At 39.0% G+C, this 12085-nt stretch overlaps 1 long non-coding RNA gene across 1 annotated transcript; it reads right to left on the reverse strand.

Moving 5' to 3' along the window:
* Window positions 1-936: 936 nt before the first annotated feature.
* LOC144958614 (uncharacterized) lies at window positions 937-5547 on the reverse strand. Its single transcript, XR_013642482.1, has 2 exons — window positions 5385-5547; window positions 937-2783 (listed from the first exon to the last, which is right to left on the reverse strand). It is a non-coding gene; the product is annotated as an uncharacterized LOC144958614 (long non-coding RNA).
* Between the last annotated feature and the right edge of the window lie 6538 nt (window positions 5548-12085).

Genomic DNA, 12085 nt, shown 5'->3' on the forward strand with positions numbered 1-12085 from the left:
TTATTATTATTATTATTATTATTATTATTATTATTATTATTATTATTATTATATCTTACAGTCAGTCTTGTGTATAGAAATGACAAAAATGCATATCTTACCAACTGTTGTAACTGCTTCATTTTCACAGGGTTCTCCAGCAATTTCTTTCTGGATTTTTTTTCTTTTCTCATATCAATAAAAATGCGATCAAGTAACCAAATAAATATAGCAATACAAACACGTTATGGCAATAGTCTAACAACTCTATATAGCTTCTACATCATGATGATTGTGGTAGTAGTGGTGATGATGATGATGATGATGATGGTGACAAAGAACATGATTATGATGACGATATATTTCTGAGCCTTAATCAGAATCCTGTTTGCCATCATAGCCATACAAAGCAGTCTAGTTTTCAAATTTCCTAGCACTAAATTTCTTGAAAACATATATTTTACTTTTGTGAACAAGAAGATATTACAGGTCACTCCACTTAATGGCATACTCCACTTATATGCTAAACATTCCCGAAAAAAAAACAGATTTTTAAAATCTATAATCACTCCACTTAATCACACACCTTCTCCGTTAATAGTTACAAATTGATCCCAACTTGATTGGAGAAACATATCTATAAAATACACCAGAAAAAAAATAATGAAAAGGTGTTTCTCATTGAACCATTTTTGCATGTTACGTTAATATCATATCACACGTGAATAGCTTTTCCGTCTATACGATTTCACCCCTCCCCCCTCCCTCAATGATTAAATCTGTGTAAATGGCAGAACTTTGCAGGTTTTGAGATCCAGCTTCTAACTAACCATTTTCACCCAGAGTGCTTTAACAGCAATGAAAATGTTGCTGCATGAAGCTTGAAGGAAAAATTAACAATAAGCAATGAAATGTAAGCAGTTTTTTCATATATGGAATCATCAGCCATCTAGCGGGGTAAGTTGTATTTATTTTATTTGTATTTTTGTCATTTTAAAATCTTACAAAATAAGAAATAATACAGCACTGAGGCTTTACCATGTTGATGCATTATTATTCATTTTACAATTGTTATTGTTATTATTATTATTATCATGTAATGCTACCAAATAACCCTCCCAGACATGTGCTTTGTGGTGCTTAAGTGTTCAGACATTCTTACAAACATACATGCAAAGATACATATATTGCATATCAAGAGTGTTTATTCCTGGAAATAAACATAACAATGTAACAAAAGTAAAATATTGCAATAGTAATCATGACAATGATGAAAATGACAATGATTAAAGATACACATACACATACAAATACACTCGAGAACGGTTTCTGTGAACTCCTCATGATTTTTTTAAAAAAACATTTTTTTGTCAAACTGTACAAAGATTACGAAAATTCCCCATACCATTCAAACAGGTTTGAGAAAACCATACTCGATTAATAAATCTTATCACTGTTTGATTTTGTTTTCGTTTTTTGTTTTTTTTTAAATTAACATGTCAAAATTTTATGATTTTTTAAACACTTAACTGATACACTTTTTAATTGTATGTTTTTGACAGGAAAATGGCGTGCTCGAGATGCAGATTTGCTATTATAGCATCTACGGCTTAGGGAAGAAAATCGAAGAGAGGAAAAGGAGTGGAAAAAGGAAAAAGAAATAGAGGAGTAAAGACTCAAAAACCTTGAGCTTGAATTGATGAGAGAGAGAGAGAGAGAGAGAGAGAGAGAGAGAGAGAGAGAGAGAGAGAGAGAGAGAGAGAGAGAGAGAGAGAGATCAGAGGGATAGAGAGGAACGAGATTGAGAGAGATGAGAGGAAGCAATTAATGCAACTTCTAATTGCTAGTATTAATAAGAAATAAATTTAAGATAATAAAGAGTATTTTTGAAAATTTATCTGACATGTCTTACCTGATAACTGTCTTTTTTTGTTACGTTTTGGTTATTTATTGCAAATATTCATGTATAGTTGGTGGGTGGCAATTAAAATAAGTTGCCGTCTGGCATCCATACATACATGTGTGACAGTTTGTCAGCATTGTGCCGACAAGGTAGTACTTGCCTACCGGTTGAAGCAGGAACTTTTGTTTTGTTTTTTAATCCAAGAATGCAAACTTCTGCAGAATTTTTACCAAAACTCGACTCTACACATGTCCTTAATTTTGCCATTGTATTATTAAATGTTTCTTGCTGAGGGGTAAGTCGGGTTCCTCTGAATGAGGAAATTGACTGGGGACGAATTGGGTATGCCTGGTCCCCATAGAGGTAGTAATCTTGGACGTATTGCTCCATGTCCTCCAATACAGGCCACTGTTGGCAAGCAATGCACAATCATGGCGTCATCCTGGCATGGATCCGTACATGTGTGCGATGATTTCATTTGGCAGAATGACGCTTTGGAATTTGAGGGCATGTACACGTTTGTGCCCGCTGTAGACTTCCCGTTGATGTGATGGCCTTGCCATTGGCCTCACTGTGCCGTCGATGAAGTCAATGCATTTGTCAAGGAGTGCACCTTTATTTTGTGTTGCTCTGCTTAATGCAGGCAAGTCGAACCAACTTCGGTTAAAAGTTTCGATTTTGTGGTGGAGTCTGTTGTAAAGGAGGTCCAGTGTCCACCAAACGATTTGGATACGAGTCTTTTTAATAAAACACACATGGCCTCAACTTTGTTTACAATAAGACCATTCCTGGTTGACATGAGTTCAGGAAGAGTCATGTCTGCCATCTGACAATGTGGTCTTTCTCAAAACGAAAGTAATCGAGGCACGTTGAATGGTCCAGTTTATCCAGTTGGAATCATCTGAAGGAAAATAATTTTTAAAATATAAAATAAATAAAGATTAGTATTGAACAATATTGGGAGATAGAATCATGTTAATATGAATTAGTTGAGTAAATGACCATTTGAAATACATGCTCGTTGGTTTCTAGCTCGCTCTTGGGACAGTGAGTACTGTCTAGGTAAATGTCAAATGTCTACCTTGCTGTGGTCTTCAGGATATATTTTTTGCAAAGGCCACATGGGCCGATCTCTGCAAAATTCAAATATCCGACCTGGAAAAGACATTGAATATAAACAATATTCATTGGATTCTCTAGCATGTTCTTGTGAGACGCCGAAAAGCATGCTAGAATTCGAGCAGGTGGATGTCGTTTGGATAGAGTGATGTAATCCGGTGTAGTAGAATCCAATGAGTACCCTGAAAATGTCTAGATACTACGGCTACTATCTTTATTTTGTTAAGTGCTCTGTTTAATGATTCTGTATCTTCTATACCAGATCTAATTTCTGGTGATAATGTTATGCATTCCTTTCACGCAAGGTTCTAGTTGAAAAAATTGTGTTGGTTGCTGCAAATGATTGTATGTATTTTGTGTTGTATTTGATGGTCTTTTCTGTAGTCTGGGATCTGAATGCCTGCTGATTGGTCATGACAGATTTCTGAAATACATGATCTTAAGGAGGGCCTCTTTGCGCCAGCTCTTAAGGAGTCTCCACTCCTTGCTCCTTGGTGACAGAAATTAAAGACAGTGAAATTAGACCGCGCCAGGATATGACATTTATAGGCAGAATAGAAGTGATGGGTACGGCGGTGTCATACTGATTATTAAATCAACTCTTAACAGCACCAACATTGATAATTTTTACTTCGAGTCTGAATTTGTTGCACTCGCATTGAAGCACATGGTAATGCCCCCCCACCTAATGATTGGGTAATTCTTAAGACCACCTGGTCTACCCAATAGCTGCTAACAACTTATGCAATGACATCAAGAAGCTGTCAAATAGTTTCGCTTCATCTACTATCCCGGATAGGTGGTGATGCAAATTTACCCGGCATAAACTGGAAAAACGATACCATACATGTAAACCAGTATTAAAAAAACAGAAATTAATGCTCTTTTTGTTATACATTAATGACTTACCAGAGGTAGACTCATCAAAAGCTCTACTTTTTGCAGGTGATTGCCTACTATATCGAAAAATTAAGTTCAATGAAGACAGTAAGCTACTACAACAAGACCTTGATAATCTTCAAATATGGGGAGATGCTAGGCAAATTAGCTTCAACCCAGACAAAAGTGAAGTGCTGCAAGTGACAAACAAAACGAAGCCACTTCACACCAAATATACGAAACATCAACACTGACCTATCTTGGAATGACCATATAGAGATAATCACAAAGAAAGCAAATTCCATAACTGCTCTTCTGAACAGAAAAATAGGCAGCTGGTCTAGTTACATCAAGGCCAACTGTTATACAACGTTGATAAGACCAGTCGTTGAATATGCAAGCACTGTCTGGGACCCTATCACGAAAAGAAATAAAGGTATAAAGGACAGCAGCGTGTTTTGCATTAGGCATTCAAAACCACTGACAGCATGGCACAGATGGTTTGAACACTACAGTGGACAATTTTGGAACAAGAAGGAAACATTCCAAACTGACAATGCTCTATCACATATTCCACAAAACAACTTTAGTAGTCCAGCAACAATGAGCTCAAGAACAATGGGACACGAACTAAGATTCACAGTTCCACGCTCCCAAATACAAAGCCATGAACAGTCGTTCTTCCCCTCTTCTATATGCTTGTGGAATAACCTACGACCTATCATTGTAAATTCAATTACCACGGAACAGTTTAGAGACAAGCTAATTCATTACCCTAGCACACAAATACATCCTGAAATGTAAAACATTGAGACGCCTACATTTGCATCAATACACCAGAGGTGGTTTGCAAATTAAGAGAAGAAAGAAAGAAAGGGTGGGCGAAGTGGCTGAGTGATTAAGACATTGCACTGTGGTCCTGGGTTCAAGCCCCACTCCAGGAACTTTCATTTTCTCCCTTGGACAAGATTAGTAACCCCCAATTTGCTCACTTGGACAACATAGGTGATTACTGTTGATACCAGACATCCTGTTTGATCTTATTCCTTCATGGAATGCCTAGGCGATGGGATCTTATGGTGCTGTTGCGAAAGGGCGTAATTTTCTTTTTATGGAGGGTACTTTTTTAAAAAAATTTGTCAGGCAGTTCATTCAAATTAATAAGTATCAAACGCTTTTTTACTTAAGTTCTTTTCCCCATCCATTGTGACTCAAACACAATCGTTCTTTCCAGGACAAAGCTGCGAATGTTCATCATTATTATAAAATTCAAATATCTTTTCTTTAATCTCAACTGCTATTCTTTTCACTGTTTTGTTAGAATCTCATGTTTGGCAAAAGTCATTTCTCCTTATCTTTCTCGCTTTTTTCACAAGCAACTATTTCCATCATGACAATGTTAATTCAAGCCCATAATTGCATTCATTTATCAAGTCTGTTAATAACATTTGCAACAAGGCTTGAGCCAAAACAGTGGAGATCAGGGATAAATATGTATTCATACTGTTAGAGTGATAAACATGTCCATACTCCCCATGTTCCATATGCTGCTCCATGACGTCTTCGATATGATGAATTTCAGCCCCTAGAGATGGATCTTTGCCCTGACCACTACAAACTGAAATATTGGGAACAGGTCGTCCATACACCACATATCACCCCATCTCCTTGGCTGGTCATCAGTCTGAAAGGCAAGATGTAATAATTTTATCGAATGAAAATTAGTCCTTTCAACCAGGGCTGGCGGAGTCGGTTATTTTTAAACCGACTCCGACTCCAGCCTTGAATCCGACTCCCGACTCCGACTCCTCAAGCACAGTATTAATAGGTAATAATATGCAACCAACACTCGCAGCTACTTTTAGCTTTTCCCCAGTATATGTATTATAACAATACAAGCCGCTTCATATTTGAAACTAGGACAAAAAAAGAACTGAAACTAGACAAAAAGGAAACTGAAACTAAGATATGAATAAAACTGTCATTAAGACCAACAAAAAGAGGAAAAGTGAAATTAAGACAATATTGAAACTGAAACTATTTATACTAAAATAAAGTCACTTCTTATGGTCTTATGGTTATCCCACTTTCTAATAACCTAACTTTAACATTGAAGAGTCAGCATCCCCACCCCTCCCTCTAGTCAGGTACGGGGTGATTGGCATTGATGCCAATTTAAATGTACAGCACGAGAGCATGAAGGTTGGGGAGGAAAGGGGGTTTTGGAAGCATAGTTCACCTTTAGCTAATACCAATGTAATTTTTTTCAAATTCTATAGGCCTGGATACTATCTATATCTAGTATCTAAAATATTACACATTGAATGATATAAAAATGCGGTGTGTCTTTTTTATGAAACCCGCCGAATCCCGACAAAGTTATGGGAAGTAGGTGGCAGTGGGGAGTGAACCTAGAACTCAGGGAAGTGGACACCATTGGGGAGTGAACCTGGGACTAGGTTTCGGCGGGTTTCGTAAAAAAGAACTAGTGCTTTTTTACGAAACCCGGCGAAACCCGACAATATCCAGCAACGTTATGGGAAGTAGACAACTGTGGGGAGTGAACCCGAGACTCAGGGAAGTGTACATCAGTCGGGAGTGAACCTGAGACTAAGGTTATCGGCCGGTTTCGGCGGGTTTCGTAAAAAAGAATTAGTGCTTTATTACGAAACCCGCCGAAACCCGACAATATCCAGCAAAGTTATGGGAGTTTGGCAACAGTGGGGGGTGATCCTGGGAATCAGGGCGGTGTACACCAGTGGGGAGTGAACCTGGGACTGTGTAAAAAGGATATCAGTGGGAAATAAACCTGGGACTAAAGGGAGATGGATACCATAGAAAGTTGATAGTTGGATATGGGAGTTGAGTACCAGAGGAGAATGAACCTGACACTATAGGAGATGGGCGCCAGTGTGGAGTAAACCTGGGACTCAGGGAAGTGCACACCAATTTGGAGTTAACCTGGGACTGTGGGAGATGGATAACTGTGGGTATCCGAGCCGAACTATAGGAGTTGGGTACCAGAGGAATGAACCTGACACTATAGAAGGTGGGCGCCAGTGGGAGTGAACCTGGGGGTCAGGGAATTGCACACCAGTGGGGAGTTAACCTGAGACTGTGTAAAAAGGATATCAGTGGGAAATAAACCTGGAACTAAAGGGAGATGGGTACCATTGAAAGTTGAAGCCGGATATGGGAGTTGAGTACCAGAGGGGAATGAACCTGACAATATAGGAGATGGGTGCCAGTGTGGAGTGAACCTGGGACTCAGGGAAGTGCACACCAATTGGGAATTAACCTGGGACTGTGGGAGATGGATAACTGTGGGTATCCGAGCCGAACTATAGGAGTTGGGTACCAGAGGAGAATGAACCTGACACTATAGAAGGTGGGCGCCAGTGGGGAGTGAACCTGGGAGTCAGGGAATTGCACACCAGTGGTGAGTTAACCTGTGAATATCTAAAAAAGGATATCAGTGGGAAATAAATCCGGCTTCAACTCCCAATGGTATCCATCTCCCTTAAGTCCCAGATTTATTTCCTACTGATATCCTTTATACATATTCCCAGGTTAGCTCCCCACTGGTGTGCAATTCCCTGAGTCCCCGGTTCACTCTCCACAGGCGCCCACCTCCTATTGTGTCAGGTTCATTCTCCTCTGGTACCATACTTTCATATTCGGCTTCAACTTTCAATGGTATCCATGTCCCTTTAGTCCAAGGTTTATTTCCCACTGATATCCTGTTTACATAGTCCCAGGTTCACTCCCCACTGGCGCCCACCCCCTATAGTGTCAGGTTCATTCTCCTCTGGTACCAAGCTCTCATATCCGCTTCAACTTTCAATGGTATGCATCTCCCTTTAGTCCCAGGTTTATTTCCCACTGATATCCTGTTTACATAGTCCCAGGTTCACTCCCCACTGGCGCCCACCTCCTATTGTGTCAGGTTCATTCTCCTCTGGTACCAAACTCTCATATCCAGCTTCAACTTTCAATGGTATCCATCTCCCTTTAGTCCCAGGTTTATATCCCACTAATATCCTGTTTACATAGTCCCAGGTTCACTCCCCACTGGCGCCCACCTCCTATAGTGTCAGGTTCATTCTCCTCTGGTACCAAACTCTCAAATCCGGCTTCAACTTTCAATGGTATTCATCTCCCTTTAGTCCCAGGTTTATTTCCCACTGATATCCTTTTTACTTAGTCCCAGGTTCACTCCCCACTGGCGCCCGCCTCCTATAGTGTCAGGTTTCTATCTCCCCTGGTACCCAACTCCCAAATCCGGCTTCAACTCCCAATGGTATCCATCTCCCTTTAGTCCCAGATTTATTTCCTACTGATATCCTTTTTACATAGTCCCAGGTTCACTCCCCACTGGCGCCCACCTCTTATAGTGTCAGGTTCATTCTCCTCTGGTACCAAGATCTCATATCCGGCTTCAACTTTCAATGGTATCCATCTCCCTTTAGTCCCAGTTTTATTTCCCACTGATATCCTGTTTACATAGTCCCAGGTTCACTCCCCACTGGCGCCCACCTCCTATAGTGTCAGGTTCATTCTCCTCTGGTACCAAACTCTCATACCCGGCTTCAAATTTCAATGGTATCCATCTCCTTTAGTCCCAGGTTTATTTCCCACTGATATCCTTTTTTACATATTCCCAGGTTAAATCCCCACTGGTGTGTAATTCCCTGAATCCCAGGTTCACTCCCCACTGGCGCCCACCTTCTATAGTGTCAGGTTCATTCTCCTCTGGTACCAAACTCCTATAGTTCGGCTCGGATACCCACAGTTATCCATCTCCCACAGTCCCAGGTTAACTCCCCACTGGTGTGCAATTCCCTGACTCCCAGGATCACCCCCCACTGTTGCCAAACTCCCATAACTTTGCTGGATATGGTCGGGTTTCGGCGGGTTTCGTAAAAAAGCACTAGTTCTTTTTTACGAAACCCGCTGAAACCCAGTCCCAGGTTCACTCCCCAATGGTGCACACTTCCCTGAGTTCTAGGTTCACTCCCCACTGCCGCCTACTTCCCATAACTTTGTCGGGATTCGTCAGGTTTTGTCGGGTTTCGCAGGGTTTCAGCAGGTTTCATAAAAAAGACACACCCATAAAAATGCAATGTCTGAAAGTGGTAAGGAGTCGGAGTCGGGACTTCTAAAACCGACTCCGACTCCACCCTCAAACAACCGACTCCTACCGACTCCGACTCCGACTCGCCAGCCCTGCTTTCAACACCATGAGGTCAAATAGTAATGAAGCACATCTGAGAGCATCTTTAAAAATAAACATAATGACCTACCTGTTTAAATTTGCAATTCATTTGTTTAGATAGACCGGCAAGTGTAAGCCGACAAAATTGTCTGGAAATTCATCAGGGAACGAACAGCACCTATGTTTTAACCAGTTAACTGCCATATCTTGGCAAAAACTCTCAAACCTGGGACTTTAAGGAAGACCCATCGAGGTCTAAGGTTAGAGAGTTTTTGTTATGTTGAGGGTCAATTAAATCAACGGATATTCGACAGATGAGTTTTCTGGGAAAATATTTAAATAGTCTTCCCAGATTACAGTAGTTAACTGGTTAATTGTCCTATACCCTCTTGTCGTTGATAATGGGGAATTTGAAACAGCTGCACCATTTGTCCTTGTTAATTAAACCAGAACATAAATTCTAATTCCATTGATTTTCACTTTTTTAAGCTTCAAAGAGGAACATTTACATTTAGTATATTTAGAGCCTGTAATGATAGATCGTGAATAAATGCTAAGTGAATCAGTTACAATAATTAGTAGTTTTCGTTGTCTAATCTTTGTGATTTTATTAATAGCTTCTTTGATGACAGTCAGCTTTTCCAGAAGTCTAAAGGCAGTGCTGGAAAAAGCAATTAAAAAGAAGGAAATAAACTTTATATATGATATAAATGAGTTGCACAGCATTTGGGCCATTGATATTTCTCTTCACAACAAACAACAGATTTGTCATAGTCATAGGCAAATATAAATCCGAATTTAAAGAAAATAAACCTGTATAAATCCAAATTGCATAATTTTCAACCTTGTCTATAATAATTGTCACTTTTAAATATTCCTATACAAATTGGTCTAGGGCAGTTCAATTTGAACATGTTATTAATTTCTGAGTAAAATACCCACATTTTCACTAGTTTGGAATTTTTTGCTCCAGGTTCAGATAATCAAAATTCAAAATTATCTTTAAAATCTGAATCTGGAACTAAAAATCTAAATTTTGGACAAATTCTCTACCCCCCCCCCCCCCCCCCCCCCCCCCCCCCAGTGCGCTCAGAATTTAAAAAAACAAAAACAAAGCTGTGTACAACAATATCAACATTTTACGCACTGTTGGGTGTTATTGTTTACTTGCCTAATGAGTTATGTAGTTCCAGCTTTTCTTCAAAACAACATTCTACATGTACCGTGTAAGATATAAAAATCAAACTGTAATCAAAACAAAGCACAGATGACAAACTTTTTAGTTAGGTACAGATTCTTGTTTTGCAAAAAAATTTTAATAATCTAATTCTTTTTTTAAATCATTGTCCGGATAAAAAGGCAGGGGATGAAACTTTATCGATTCCTTAGTGGTACAGCACTGGTCTTTGGATCAGAAAAATACAATCCAAAAGTGAAAAAGGAAAGGCTTCAAAATGATTAATCAACAATGTTATTGTTTTGTTTCATTCTGAAGCCTTTCAATTATAATTTTGTTAGTATTTTTATAGAGAGGCACATGCTCAAATCCGTGTAAGGATGGAATTTTCCTCATAAATATTGAATTCCAAAGTCATTGTTCCATTCCGACCAATCACTAGATGAATTTTAATATAGAGGTACCGCCTTTTTCAAAGACCTAACAGGTGTTAATAAGATTTATCAGGTAGGGTTTGACTTTACTTAACCTGACACACCGATATCATAAAGTTTTCATCAAGAGAGCAGTAACTACAATACAACTTGGGTTTGAAACCGGAGTCGTAAAGGGCTAGGTTGACATGTTGTTGCTCTCTTAGTGAAAATGGTAAGATATCTGATGTTGAAGTAATATTGAAACAGTTAAACTTGAATCGCAAAACACTTATTTATGAAAAAATCTGAATCAGGTTGACAGATTCAATCAAGGTCTTTACCTGAGCTGCTGTAACTGGTCGACAGCTTGGGCATAACATTCCTCTTTGATGGAAGACAGGCTCTGGTGATGGAATATAAACAACAAATCAAACTTTTTTGACATCATTTAGATAAAATTCAGTCGTACCGACTTGGCTGAGTCAACGATATTCGCAGTTTGAATCTTGATATTGCATTTTCAAGACTATAAAGACGCACCCAACTAAAAGCTACACCATCCAATTTTTTTAAAGATCTATTTTATGCAAACAAAAGCTGCTCATAAGCGTATATGGGGCATAAGCGTAACCTCCTAAACTCGGGCATGCTGAGTAGGACCTACCAGTATGACAATAATTCAATAAGCTGAAAGGAACCAATGTGTGATTTCAGTCATTATTTATTATCCGTTAAAATGTCATGAAGCCGACACGGACAAAGGAAAAATACAAGCATTAGCATTGTGCAATTTCAGTCGTCATTTATCCATTAAAATATCATAACAGCCATGAAGACTACACACTTGGCTGACAAGGACAAGTAAAATACAAGCATTAGCAATGTGCGATTTAAGTCGTCATTTATTGACTACAATATCATAAGAACACTCATGAACATAACACATTTGGATGATGTGGTCTCTCTCGTCATTTATTCATTACAATAAGGGGGGGGGGGGGGAGTGGCTGAGTGGTTAAGGCATTGCACTGTGGTCCGGAAGGTCCTGGGTTCGAGCCCCGCTACAGGCACTTTCTTTTTTTTTTTCTTGGGCAAGATTATCAACCCCCAATTTGCTTACCTGGACAAGATGGGTGATTTCTGTTGACATCAGGCATCTTGTTTGATGAATTATCTATCTTCTTTCGTGTAATGCCTAGGCGACAATATCTTATAAAGTCTGGCGGAAGGGCATAATTTAATCAAACAACAGCCATGAATACAATGTATTTGGCTGATGTGGACAAGGTAAGTTATTAGCATTAAAAAAAAATTTTTTTTTAATAAAAATTTTTTTTAAAAATAAAAATAAATAAAAATTGAGCTTTATATAGCGCAATATCCACTAATGTGCTCAA

The sequence above is a fragment of the Berghia stephanieae genome, chromosome 13, assembly GCF_034508935.2.
Source record: "Berghia stephanieae isolate SIO BIC M18660-M18661 chromosome 13, UCSD_Bste_1.3, whole genome shotgun sequence".
NCBI lineage: Eukaryota > Metazoa > Mollusca > Gastropoda > Nudibranchia > Aeolidiidae > Berghia > Berghia stephanieae.